Source organism: Triturus cristatus, chromosome 8, assembly GCF_964204655.1.
Source record: "Triturus cristatus chromosome 8, aTriCri1.1, whole genome shotgun sequence".
NCBI lineage: Eukaryota > Metazoa > Chordata > Amphibia > Caudata > Salamandridae > Triturus > Triturus cristatus.
Window position 1 is genome coordinate 36,594,061 of NC_140591.1, and position 8,734 is coordinate 36,602,794.

At 46.6% G+C, this 8,734-nt stretch overlaps 1 protein-coding gene across 1 annotated transcript in view; it reads right to left on the reverse strand.

Moving 5' to 3' along the window:
- The window catches only part of LOC146799906 (uncharacterized), a 49,488-nt gene extending 40,969 nt beyond the window's left edge, over nucleotides 1-8,519 (reverse strand). The window contains exon 1 of the mRNA XM_085620833.1: nucleotides 8,174-8,519. The gene's annotated coding sequence lies outside the window, so the exon portion shown is untranslated. The remainder of the gene's footprint in view (nucleotides 1-8,173) is intronic.
- Nucleotides 8,520-8,734: the final 215 nt, after the last annotated feature.

Below are 8,734 nucleotides of genomic sequence, written 5' to 3' on the forward strand. Positions count from 1 at the left end.
TATTTTGGCTTAAACAATCAGTTTATTTATCCTGATTCTGGTGCTTTTCCTTCTTATGAAAAGTAAACATGACCTGGAGAATGCAAGGACAGTGGAGGCCTTTTAACTGAGCTTCCTCTGCTGAGCAGCCAAGTTTAAAAGTGCATTCTAACGCACTCACTTTTAATGTGGTGCTTCAACCCCCACGGCCAAGGCCCTCTTTTCACGAGAAGGGCCTTCCACGAGGATGGATGCATTTTTTAAGCAAATACCTTCCTGGACAAGGTCCCTTGTGCTTTAATCTTTGATTACAGTATTCTGGTCTTGAGGTGAGTGTCGCTCTGACTGTTGAGGTACATGACACAGGCTTAAATCCATTAAAACATGTAAGACCAAGAGACCAATGCGTCACACTTTCATGGTTGGTAGAAACAGTCATTTTTGTTATTAAAAAAACATGGATCTGGTGCTTTTATGATAAGCACTTTAAACAGAGCTTTTGGGAATGTGATTTGTATTCTTCTAGTTCATTTCATTAACTCTTGGTGACCAAAAGACTGTGTTGAGAAATGAAACGTGCAACCGCAGAGGTGAGAGTTTAATCCACCGAGTTAGATTGAAACGCAGTTCTAAAAATGATATAGGGACACAAGGAAAACGTTTGATTATTGTGGCACATTGTAATCAAAAGCATTTTCACAGATTTCACTAAAGTACAAGACAGCAATGGCATGGGCAGGAATAGTGGAAGCCTCCTTAAGATAAGGGGCAGGTACTATACATGTACCAAGTGAAATGTGTAGATGCAAAAGACACAATGTCCCTCTGCATGGTCTTCTTGGATTGGATCGTAACAGTTTACACACAGATTTAGGTAACAGATAGAGGTCTCATCAGCTATTCTATTGAGATTTAACATGTAACCATGCTGATCTCAGAATTTTTTTCAACTGAGCTATTACTAACATCCCTCCTCTCAGAACTGAGCGCGCGGTGATGTCTGGCAGTAGAACAGAGCATCACAGGGGCACTCTATCTCGGTTATATAAATATCAGTGCAGAGTTTAGATCAACCCATGCCAATGTCTCACTTATTGGATGCCATTGCTTGGTGTATCTTCGGGTAAAGGTGCAATGTAATTCTTGAGTAGGAGTGTTCCGGGTTCAAGACCTCATAACTTTGGGAATTCAATATTTAACCTTCACCAGTTTTGCTAAGCAAAGAGCTCACAAAGTTTAAAAAAATGACACCCTCTTTATCAGTGGGACTGTCCCAACTGCCATTTTGGGTATGTCAACTTTACAATGCATCCTTCACCACATAGCACCTTTGCCAGGTAGTGCAGTCAGAGGTTGGGGAGGTTGTCCAGGGGATTGGAGGAGTTGGGGTCATTGTGGTTGTCAAGGTGAAATTTGACATCTCCGATGAGTATGTAGTCCGTGGAGGCGATGGCACAGAGGGCAACGAGGTTGGTGATGGTAGTGGTGAGCACTGTTCAAGGTCTGGGTGGCCTGTAGGCAAGTGTGCTGCTTAGAGTTTTTCTAGGGCTGGTTGAGATCTGGAAGTGGAGGTGTTCCATGTTGGTGGATGAGTTGTTCGTGGTGGAGGTGGAGAGACGGACAGAGCTCTTGTGTGCAATGGTGAGTCCTCATCCTGGGCGGTTGGGACAGTCCTTCCTCTGGATCTTGTATCCATTGGGGATGGCAGAGGCGATGTCGGGGGGCAGAGGAGGTGTTGGTCCGGATTTCTGTGAAGAAGGCGACGTCAGGCGAGAGGGTGTCAAGAAGGTTCCAGATCTCTATGGCGTGTCTGTGCAGGGAGCGTACATTGGGGAGGATGCACTTCAGGGCTTCGGTGGTGTTGGTGTCGGGTGTGGGGGCGGCAGCCTTGGTGGTGCCGAGGGTGGTGAAGGTTCAGCAGCAGTGGCAGCAGCAGAACTGGCGATGGGTGGTGTTCAGCGTGGACAGCTTGCAGTTGTTATTCCTTTGGGGGTTGAGTGTGAGGATGGCAGCAGAATCGTAGCGGTGGGTGGTCAGAGAAGCAGTGTCCCTGGTGCTGGTCTGGTCGCAGACGGGCTTGCCTTTGGCATGCCAGTGGCGCGCCCGCTGCACATGGCCGCCGTTAAATAGGGAAGTGGGAGGGAGGCGCAGCGGGAGACCGGCGATGGAGTGGCTGCAGGGGCAGCAGCGGTGGAAAAGTAGGGCACAACAGGAAAAACAGGGAGAAGGAAAACAGGCAAAGAGGCACAAAAAACAGAAGGCACAATAACAAGCACAGAGGCACAGATCTAAGGCACAATAACAGAGGCACTGGATAGAAGTAATTAGAGACAAAACAGACAGCAAAAAGCGGCACAATAACAGGGCACAGAATAAGAGAAATTACAGAGCTTAACAGACAGCAAAAGATGACAAAATAACAGGGCACAGAAGAACAGAAAGTAGAACGTGCACCAGAAGAGAGGCAGACAGATGCCTCAAACCTACTGGCAGGGGTGATGCTGGGTCGGTGGTAGTGGCACACCAGCGGGGCTGCTGTGGGAGAGAGCAGGACCCTGGCCGGGAGGTCAGGGGTCTTGCTCGTGCGCCCTCACAGTGGCTGCCATTAGATAGGGAAGGGGGAGGGAGGCACAGCTGGGAGGCGGGAGCGGGAAACCAGCAAGGGGGGGGGGGCCGCAGGGGCATCAGTGATGGGAAAGTCGGGAACAACAGGAAAAACTGGGAGAAGGAAAACAGGCAAAGAGGCACAGATCAGAGGTACAATTACAGAGGCACAGGATAACAGTAATTAGAGAAATAACAGAAAGCAAAAAGCGGGACAGTAACATGGCACAGAATAAGAGAAATTACAGAGCATAACAGACAGCGAAAGACGGCACAATACCAGGGCACAGAATAACACAGTAGAACGGGCACAAGATGGTATTTCTCATATCGCTGAAACTTCAATATGATGTTCTAAAAGTTATTTTGGAGCTGGTTGCTGTGCAGACAATTGAGATCTCCAAACACACCATTGCCCTGTATCATTCTCATGCATGAAGTGGTGCATGTGAGTAGTTGAGAACAGCACATTTAAAATGAATTGGATTTCACCCCATCCTCCTCAGACCATTGGGAATACCATCATCTTTCACTGCAAAATGCAACCCAAGTCATTCAATCATCTAGCCATTATCTAAAAGTTCATATTACATTGTGCATATTAATATACAAACAAAGGAAAAGCAAAATAAAGACTCTAAATTCCTGGTACAAGCATTAAAATGTAACAATAGGCATTGATGCCTGTAGATTATGTGCAAAGAAATGATAAAATCAGTTTATATTGAATATCAGTGTAGTGCACCATCAATGTTTTGTTGCAGATAAGGATCAAATGGCAATAGCAAAGTATTGTGAGACTTGAAACTGACCTATTTTGCTTTTAGTGATGTTCACAAGAGCACTAACAATTTTCAGGCTCAAAAAAATCTAAATTCAGCAGCTTCATGTAAACAAAGTTTTATTTTAATAAATAGAAAAAAGATTAATATTCATGAAAAATATTTGGATGAACACAAGTTATAAAGCTTTTCCTTTCAAATGTCAGGCCTTCTGGCTGATAGTGGGTTTTTCTGGTGAGCAAAGTGTGTTTAAATGCAAAGTGTGTTTAAGACCGCAGTACCGCCTCCTGCCTACAGGGGCAGAGCTGAGCAGAAATATAAACACACTTGATGAAACACAGGTCCCCACAAGGTCATTTTTGTAAAAATTGGCACAGATGTTGTTCAAGTCATTTTTTATTATTTAGAAAACATTGCCTTGTGGGGACCTGGGTTCAAGCCCCCACAGTGCAGTCAAGTCCCCCACAGCGTGAGCGTGTTATCACACTCAAGTCCCCACAAGGATAGTAACAGAAACCCACACACACAGACATTTGCATATTTCCGGAACTTCGTCGACATAACAAAGAATACAGTGCTGCTATTAAAAGCATTTTTGATCAATATATTGCACGCGTATCGGTCTGGTTTACAACGTCGGGAACAAACACTCGTTGGAAAGAGAGTGGGCGTTTAACAAACCCGCAGAGAGAGGCCTGTACAAGTCTTGGCCCCGATTGAAGTCGGCACGACTGATGGTTCACTTCACACAGAGAGGCCGAACAAGTGTCTCCCTGGCCCACAATTATGTTTGAACTTTACATTTCCTTTAAGTAAAGTAAAAATCGCCGAACCTTTCATCATCAATCACTCTGTGAGCAGACAACAAACTCCACACAACTGCATAGTTGACTAATAATTTACAACAATTTGTAGCCCGTACGTGCTAAAAAATTTGGAGACGCTGTTAACACAAGTTGTTAGCATATATAACTGGCTGAGCTTTGATAAACGAGCACAGTGCTTGTTCCCGTAAAGATGCAGGCCTCGCGCGACAGCATGTGTTTCCGATTGCGCGCCGGCTTCAGCCAAATGCAACTTGAAAGCTGCATTTCGTGCCCTCTGCATTCATAAAGTAAAAATGAAGCCTTTTTTCGCCAACACATTACAAATTGACTCATGCAAAACAGCTTGAAAACAGAGGCGTTTGGTTGCCATCAAACGCACAATCCATCCGCGTCTTCATTATAAACTGAAAGCAGGACTTTCAGACTGAAGCAGACGCTGGATTTGAAAACGTTTTCTTCAGCGCTTCATTTGTATAATACTATACAATAACTTTTATTGTTGTTGTTTTTTTTGCCAGCATCTCTCCAGATGTACACACTGTTGGCAGAAGAGAGGAGAAAGCCCGGTTGCAGCCAGCGATGGCTGCCTTGAGAGGCCCCTGGTTTCTTTCATCTCCTCCAGGTGATTTACGGTCTTTCCTCTTGATCTGTGATAAGGCTGTGAGTGACCAGTTTATTGCCATGCGTTTGCCCGTTCTTTCCCCAGCCTGTGTAATCAGTGCTTGGGTACGCCCCAGACATGCACAAAAACTGCCTCTGGAAGGGCAGGTTTATTGTTGTGGGCCCTTTGGATATTTAGATAAACAACTCAATTTACAAACATCGACGAGGCAGGGCAACTTACACCAACTCTTTACCTCCTTGTCCCTCCTGATTGCCGTAATGCTAATAAACTTCCATTGTTTTATTTCACTGTTTCAGTTCGACAGGTCTCTGCAAATTTGTTTCAAAACTGGCTTGCGACCGCCCTTTAATTTGTGAATGCTACATACTCCGTTGCAGGAATACAGTTGGGGAATGCCTCTGCCACCAGACACAAGGAAAGGAAGTCTGACTACAAAGTCAGAGGATTTCACGGTGTGACTTGTTCTAAAAAGCCACTATCACAAAACTTTGTTTTCAAAAGCTTGTATGAACTCAAGGGCACTTTTAAGAGAACCGGATGATCACATATTAACAGTTTTTTGGTAGCGCAGAAGGCATTGCTCACATCTGCAGAGCGATAAATAGGGCACATTCTGTCAGAGAGACATGAGAAGCCACAGCTGAACAGTCCTGTGTAGAGCTGCTAGAGCAAACTACAATCCCCCCCAACAACCCATCTCACCACTTGAACAACCTCATGTAACACTTGATGTGTTTGTGGACATACATGAATAGATGTGTTTCCAGCTTAAATATGCAGCCCTCGGTTATTTTTTTCTCAGTATTTAGTGAAAAAAAATGTGTGTGCAATTTTTGTGCTTCTGATTTCTTTCCCTCCCACTTCCTCAAAAGAGACCCCTCCCTGGTCTTCAACTTGATGACCATTGGGACAATGCTGATGCCTTCTGGGCATGGCATGACGGCCACTTCAAAAGGCTGTGCTCATTATTTCTGCATGGCAAGGTGACTGCTGCAGGCCCTCTCACCCTGTTGTACCAGTAAGTATATGTCCTTGGGCACGAGCTGCTTCTCATGCGCTTTGTGACTGGCAAAAATAGTAATTGTATAGCTATTCAATATCTGGCGGCACACCACCCAGGATTATATGCTGCATAGCTAAGCACTTATAAGGTCCCAAAGACAAGAAATATTGGCTATGCCAATGCTTGTTGTTACCAGGGGCCTGTTTTGCAGCATAGCTGCAATATCAGCCCCCTGCAACAAAAGCGGCACAAAGCTTTCCACTAGCGCCCCCCTCCCACCTTACCCCTGGGAGAGACTGAGCTCTTTGCCAGGGCCGGTTTCGGTTCCCAGTCCGGCCCTGTTATTCAGGACATGGACAGCACACCACCCATCTTCTCTTGCCCACGTTCCACCTCCCGCAATCCCATATTCCACCCACCGGATTCCACAAGGGAACCCTGGTAAGAGCGAAGAATAGAACACCACGATCACCTGCTAGTGATATGAAAGTGCACACTGTGGTGCTCCTAGAACTCTCGGCTGCTTTCGATACGGTCGACCACCATCTTTTGGTCGACCGGGGTCGAGAGCGCCGGGACCCGGGGTCCTCCTCTGAAATGGATATCCTCATTTCTCAGCGACCACTTTCAAGCAGTCCGTCTCGCCAGCTTTGTGGCTGAGAAAAGGAGACTGACCTGTGGAGTTCCACAGGGCTCATCGCTCTCTCCCCTTCTTTTTAATTTGTATATTATTCCTTTGATCTTGGCCCTTCAAAAGAAAGAGGTGGTTATATTTAACTACGCCGACGACCTCCTTTTAGTGTTTAACATTGACTCTTCCCCTTCATCTACGGAAAGCTTCCAGTCTACTATGGATATTCGCTAGCAACTGGATGAATGCTAACCACCTTAAGTTAAATCCAAATAAAACCGAGCTGATTCTCACGGGCGGCTCAGGGAATCCCTGGAACTCCAACTTTTGGCCACATTCTCTGGGATGCCCTCCATCTCATGTCAACTCAGTCAAAAGCTGGGGAATCGTGATTAGCAATGACCTCACGATGAAGGCACAGATGTGGTATCTGCTTGTTTTTTCCACCTCCTGAGAATTCGCAAAATAAGCAGATATTTAACCTTTGAGGCCCGGAATCAAGTTGTACTTGCCCTGGTTATGTCGCGTATTGACTACGCTAATTCCTTGTATACCGGCATTCCAGCTTACCAACTACCTCGGCTCCAACTGGTGCAGAACCAAGCCACTAGGCTTGTGTATGGCCAACCTAAATCTCAGCATGTGAAACCCTTGTTGAAAAACTTAAATTGGCTTCCCGTGATCCAACGCTATCTCTTTAAATTAGGCTGCACTATCTACAAAGCCCTCTTGGACGGTGGCCCGGCTTTCATTACATCTAGAGTACAGGGCTTTGTCCCCTCTCGAGCCTTGCGTTCTGCGAACATGAATCTGCTGACCCCTTGTCCGTTTAAACATAAAAAACACGGGGGGTCTTAGATTCTCGAATCTGGTGCCACAATTCTGGAATTCTCTCCCCCTCTAATTGCGCCCATCTTCTTCCTATACTCAGTTTAGGACGTTTCTTAAAACCTGGTTGTTTGTCCAGGCCTACAACTGAACTCTCTTTTTACTGCTCCAGCAATTGACTGACTCCGCTTAGGGCCAAAAAAATGTTGGTGAACGTGCGCTTTATAAATTGTTTTTAACATAACATAACGTGGGCATGCGCAGCGGAGCAGGAGGTGTGACGGACAGAGGGCAAGCTAAGGATCTACATTAACAGGTCTGCACTGATTAATGCTGCTGCACGGGCAGCTGCTGCCAAGTATTACCAGCTTCTAGGCATTTTCTGAATCCCACAGTAAATATAAGTATTTTACAGTTTTCTTTAACGTTTCTAATGGTGTAGTAAAGTTATTTCATAGTATCATAATTACAGATTTGAAGCATTTTCACTATTATTTACCACAAAGGTATCGTTGTTATTCATTCTTCTCGTGCCACTAACACCATTGATTGTTGTAGGTGCATTCTAGTTGTTCTATTATATATCTAGATGCAATAACAGAAAAATGAAAGCAAACTACCAGCCAGGCAGCAGAGAAAGTTGTATCTTACATGTTTAAGCCACGCCCTTTATACGTAGTCGACGCCCCTTTGAGACCCCCCCCCCCCCCCCCCCATATGAAGCACTGCTTACAGGTAACGGGGCGCGGCTTCCCTCATCCTGACACCCCCAGACCGCTGGTAAAACACATACCCGGAGCTGGGGCTCCCTGCAGAGGCCTCTACTCAGAAGAGCCCAGCTCGCATCGGGGAGAGATGGTTTATACAACCCCCGAGGGTCCGACAGCCTCCTACCTGAGCAGAAACCTGCAGACGGGTCCAGGATCCCCTCCACCGCGGGCTGGAAGACGCCAGGGGAAGTCATGGGGCCTGGAAGAGGTTTGTGTTGGCCTGGGACGAAGATTCCCCCTCTCTGAGGCTGCAGGGACCTGCCAGCATTTACTGCTGGTTCTGTCTCTGCCTTCTGACCCGGAAAAGGAAGCCCGACTCAGACGAGCAGGAAATGAGGTCGGTGCCAAAATAATCTCAGGAAACCGAGGCGGGTATCAGGCTGAAGCGGACACCGATGGGTTCAGCCTCGAGGCCTGGTCAGGGTCATTGATGTCTCTGTGTTGCTTCTCAGTCCGTTGTCTCTATCAGTTACTCTCGGACCGGCAGGCACGTGTTTCCTCTTCCGGTCGTCGAAGGCAGACAGCACCAGCAATGAATGTTGTCACTTCCGGCCTCTTTCTCCGGCTCCAGCAGCTGTAGGGTGGAAGGATCCCTTGTCTGTACCGTGACCTTATCTCTCTGACCCCAGACATCACCCCGGCCTCGGATTGTCATATTCACTGTCCCAGGCCGAGGGAGAAAGGG